The sequence below is a fragment of the Manis javanica genome, unplaced genomic scaffold (genome assembly GCF_040802235.1).
Source record: "Manis javanica isolate MJ-LG unplaced genomic scaffold, MJ_LKY HiC_scaffold_24, whole genome shotgun sequence".
Taxonomy (NCBI): Eukaryota; Metazoa; Chordata; class Mammalia; order Pholidota; family Manidae; genus Manis; species Manis javanica.
In genome coordinates this window covers 2116622-2121602 of record NW_027332170.1, presented here as the reverse complement: position 1 = coordinate 2121602, position 4981 = coordinate 2116622, and the positions used below count along the sequence as shown (strand labels likewise).

General features: G+C 39.8%; 1 pseudogene; it reads left to right on the top strand.

The window, feature by feature from the left end:
* The first annotated feature begins 243 nt into the window (after window positions 1-243).
* LOC140847600 (cytochrome b-like) lies at window positions 244-1375 on the top strand (annotated as a pseudogene).
* The last annotated feature ends 3606 nt before the right edge of the window (window positions 1376-4981 follow it).

Here is a 4981-nt window from a genome sequence, read left to right as displayed (position 1 = left end):
TTAATTAAAAAGATGACTAAACCTAAAAAAATATCATACAAAATTAATTACAATACCACACCCAACTCCACCACCCACAATTAAAACAAGCCTTCCATAAATGGGAGAAGGTTTTGAAGAAAAACCCATAAAACTAATCACAAAAATAACACTTAAAACAATATATGTCATTATTATTCTCACATGGACTCAATCCATGATCTATGACATGAAAAATCATCATTGTAATGAAACAAGAATCTGATGACAAATATCCAAAAATACCACCCACTATTTAAAATTATTAATAAAGCTTTTATTGATTTGCCCACTCCCTCCAATATTTCAATATAGTGAAATTTTGGTTCAATATTAGGTATTTGCTTAATTCTTCAATTTCTGACAGGACTCTTTCTAATTATACATTACACAGCAGATACAACTGCATTCTAATCTGCTACACACATCTGTCAAGATGTCAATTATGGATGAATTTTTCAATGCATACATGCTAATGGCACATCAGTATTCTTTATTTGCCTGTTTATACATATCAGACAAGGCATGTATTATGGGTCTTTCACTTATAATGAAACATGGAATATTGGAATTATTCTCTTATTTGCAGTCATAGCAACAGCCTTTGTAGGTAGTGAATTACCATTTTGAAAAATATCTTTCTGAGGGGCAACAGTTATTACAAACCTAGTTTCTGCTATACCCTACATCAGCTCAAACCTAGTAGAATGAATTTGAGGAGGCTTTTCAGAAGGTAAAGCAACCCTCACTCGATTCTTTGCTTCTCACTTTATTTTTCCCTTTATCATTCTTGGTTTAGTACTAGTTCATCTTCTGTCCCTACATGAAACAGATTATAATAATCAAACAGGAATCATATCTGATTCATATAAAATCACATTTCACCCATTCTACACAATTAAGGACATTTTAAGGTTTTTCTCATAAATATAGTGTTAATAATCCTAGTTTTATTTTTCCCTGACCTGCTAGGAGACGCAGATAACTGTACTTCAGCAAATCCCTTAAATACACCACTTCATATTAAGTAAGAATGGTATTTTCTGTTTCATATGCAATCCTATGATAAATTCCTATTAAACTAAGAGGTTTACTAGCTCTAATTTGATCAATTCTTGTACTAGTACTAATTCTAATTCCACATTCTTCAAACCAATGAACTAAAATATTTCAGGCTCTGAGCCAAATTGTACTTTGACTCTTAGAAGTGGATCTCCTAACATTAACCTGAGTTGGAGGATAATCCATAGAACAACCCTTCATTTTATTTGGGCAAGTGGCCTCTATTGTCTACTTCACACTAATTATAGCAGTTACACCAATTGTAGGTGTTATTGAAAATAACCTTATAAAATGAAGAGTCTCTGTAGTGTAATCTAATACCCTGGTCTTATAAACCAGTGAAGGAAGCTATAAACATTCCTGAGATTCAGGACAGAGACAGCAGCATTACCATCAACTCCCAAAGCTATTCTTAATAAACTATTTCCTGAAAAATACCCTAAGATACACAACCAAAGCATTTATTTTAGCAAATAGAAACTAAGAAACATAGCAACTAAAGTTCCACATGTACAAGTATATATACCATGCTAATATGCTATAAAGAATATGCTATTGATCACATTACTGATATGACCCATGCATATGAGCAAGTATGTTATATTATTATAGTACATAGGACATACTACATTTAATCATACATTATTGATATGCCCCATGCATATAAGCAGGTACATTATATTATTATAGTACATACGACATATTATGTTTAATTGTGCATTACTGATATGCCCCATGCATATAAACAAGTACATTTACATGATTAAAGTACACAGTACATACATTCTTTGATTGTACATAGCACATTAAATCAAATCATTTGCAGTCAACATGCGTATCACCACCAGTGAAGGCCACTTAATCACCATGCCATGTGAAATCATCAACCCTCCCACAATCATGTCTCTCTTCTTCCTCTGGGCCCATTTAGAGTGGGAGAAGCTACAATGAACTATATCTGGTATCTGGTTCTTACTTCAGAACAATGTAATTTAAGTTACTCATTCATTCCCCTTGAATAAGACATCTCAATAGATTAATGACTAAGCAGCCCATGCTGACACATAACTGTGTGTCATTATCTTGGTATTTTTTAAATTTGGGGGATATGAGGTTCAACTAGGCCATCTGAGGCCCTAATACAAGCAAATAACTTGTAGCTGGACTTTAACTGAATAGTAATGGTTGTACATAATAACCTTAAGGTGTAATTCAGTCAATGGTTGCAGAACATAACACTTTATAACAACATCCAATAACAAATTGAACATATACAAACAGAAATTCAACATAAACCACAAATAATTATCAGATGTTTAACAATTCTATTAAAACATCAAAAATTTTTACTATTGGTTTGATATATCAAGCCCCCCTTACCTCCCCAACCCTATGTATACTAAATATCTTGTCAAACCACAAAAACAAGAACATGCACATAAGGGTGTTATGCAGAACACAAGTATTACATAGGCATGTAAATTAAAATACTGCTACAGTTTTCTGCCTACCTGAGTAGTCGAGTAACCTCCATAAACACTTAGATGCTCAAACACATATGACTGGGAATTTTGTATGTAGCCATCACCCAATACAGATTAAATAAAATACAGCACATCTTAATTCAAAATACTATATTAGCTATTATTTACTTGTAATAACCTGCAATATAAGCTATTTTCTCCTACATACATTTTAAAAGTAAAGTTAATATTGCTTAAAAAGTAAAGCAAAGCACTGAAAATGCTTAGATGAGTATATACTCTCCATAAACATACAGAGTTGGTTCCAGCCTTTCCATTAATTATCAGTAAAATTACACTTGCAAAGGGCAGAGCCAGGATGGTGGCGTGAGTACAGCAGTGGAAATCTCCCAAAAACACATAGATCTATGAAAATATAACAAAGAAAACTTCCTAAAATAGAGACCAGAGGACACAGGACAACATCCAGACAACATCCACACCTGCAAAAACCCAGCACCTCACAAAGGGGATAAGATACAAGCCCCGGCCTGGCAGGACCCGAGCGCCCCTCCCCCTGGCTCCCAGTGGGTGGACAGAAACCCGAGCGGTTTTTTTTTTTTTTTTTGGCGAGTGCTTTTTGGAAGCCCTAAAGGGACAGGGACCCCGATACCAGTGAAACAGGGAGGCAAGACTGGTGAGCGGGTGCCTGAGGCCAGCGCCCAGGGACAAAGAAAATCACACATTTTCCCCAATACTAGGGAGGCAGGGCGGGGGGGCCGGTGGGAGGGTGCCTGGGGCCAGCGCCTAAGGACAAAGAATATCACGTGTTTTTCCCTTTTTTTTTTCTTTTTGTTGGCGAATGCTTTTTGGAAGCCTTAAAAGAACAGGGACCCAATGCCAGGGAGGCGTGGTGGAAGGACTAGTGAGCGCATGCCTGGGACTGGTGCCTGAGGACAAAGAAAATTGCGCATTTTTCCCTTTTTTGTTGAGTGCTTTTTGGAAGCCTTGGAGGGATGGGGACCCCAATACCAGGGAGGCAGGGCAGCAAGACCAGTGGGCGGGTGCCTGGCAGACAAAGAAAATCACGCATTTCTCCATTTTTTTTCTTTTTGGCGAGTGCTTTTTGGAGGCCTTAGGGGGCCAGGGAGCCCAGTGCCAGGGAGGTAGGGTGACCGGGCCGGTGGGCAGGTGCCTGGGACCGGCACCTGGGGATGGAGAGGGTCATGCATTTTTCCCTATTTTTTTGGCAAGTGCTTTTTGGAGGCCTTGGAGGGACAGGGACCCCAGTGCTAGGGAGGCAGGGCTGCAAGACCGGTGGGCGGGTGCCTGAGACCGGCATCTGAGGACAAACAATATCGGACACTTTCCCCTTTTTTCTTTTTTTTGGCGGGTGCTTTTTGGAAGCCTTGGAGGGAAGGGACCCCAGTGTTAGAGAGGCAGGGCAGCAGGACTGGTGAGTGGGTGCCTGGGACCAACACATGAGGACAAAGAAATTGGCGATTTTTTCTTTCTTTTTTTTTCCCACTTTCATTGTTGCTGTTGTTGTTTTGGTTTGGAGAGTGCTTTTTGGAAGTCTTAAAGGGGCATGGCAGGACACGTAGACCAGAGGTAGGGAATCTGGGGATCTCTGGGAACTCTATCTCCCTGGACAACATGGAGCACAGAGGCCCCTTATGGAAATAAATAGCCTCCTGGCCACTCCCCCTCCAACGGGGCTCCACCATTTTGGAGGAGCAGCCCCAGCCAGGCCACGCCCACAGCAACAGTGAAGATAAACTCCATAGAAAATGGGCAGGTAGCAGAAGCCCTGTCTGCGCACACCTGCCAAGCAAAGGCAGTAGAGGTCGCTATTCTCCCAGGAGAGGAAAGCCACAAACCAACAAGAGGGAAAGCTCTTCCAGCGGTCTGCAAACTATCTCTATCACCATGAAAAGGCAAAACTACAGGCAGACAAAGACCACAGAGACAACAGTTGAGAAGGAGAAAGACATAACCAGTCCTCCTGGAAAAGAATTCAAAATAAAATCATGAATATGCTGACAGAGATGCAAGAGCAATGGGATGAGATGCAGAGAAAAATGCAAGAGCAAAGGGATGAAGTCCGGAGGGAGATCACAGATGTCAGGAAGGAGATCACAGAAGTGAAACAATCCCTGGAAGGATTTATAAGCAGAATGGATAAGACGCAAGAGGCCATTGAAGGAATAGAAACCAGAGAACAGGAACATATAGAAGCTGACATAGAGAGAGAAAAGGATCCCCAGGAATGAAACAACCCTAAGAGAACTAGATGACCAATCCAAAGGGAATAATATTCGTATTATAAGGGTAACAGAAGAAGAAAAAAGAGGAAAAGGGATAGAAAGTCTCTTTGAAGAAATAATTGCTGAAAACGTCTCCAAACTGGGGGAGGAAATAATCGAAAAGACCACGGA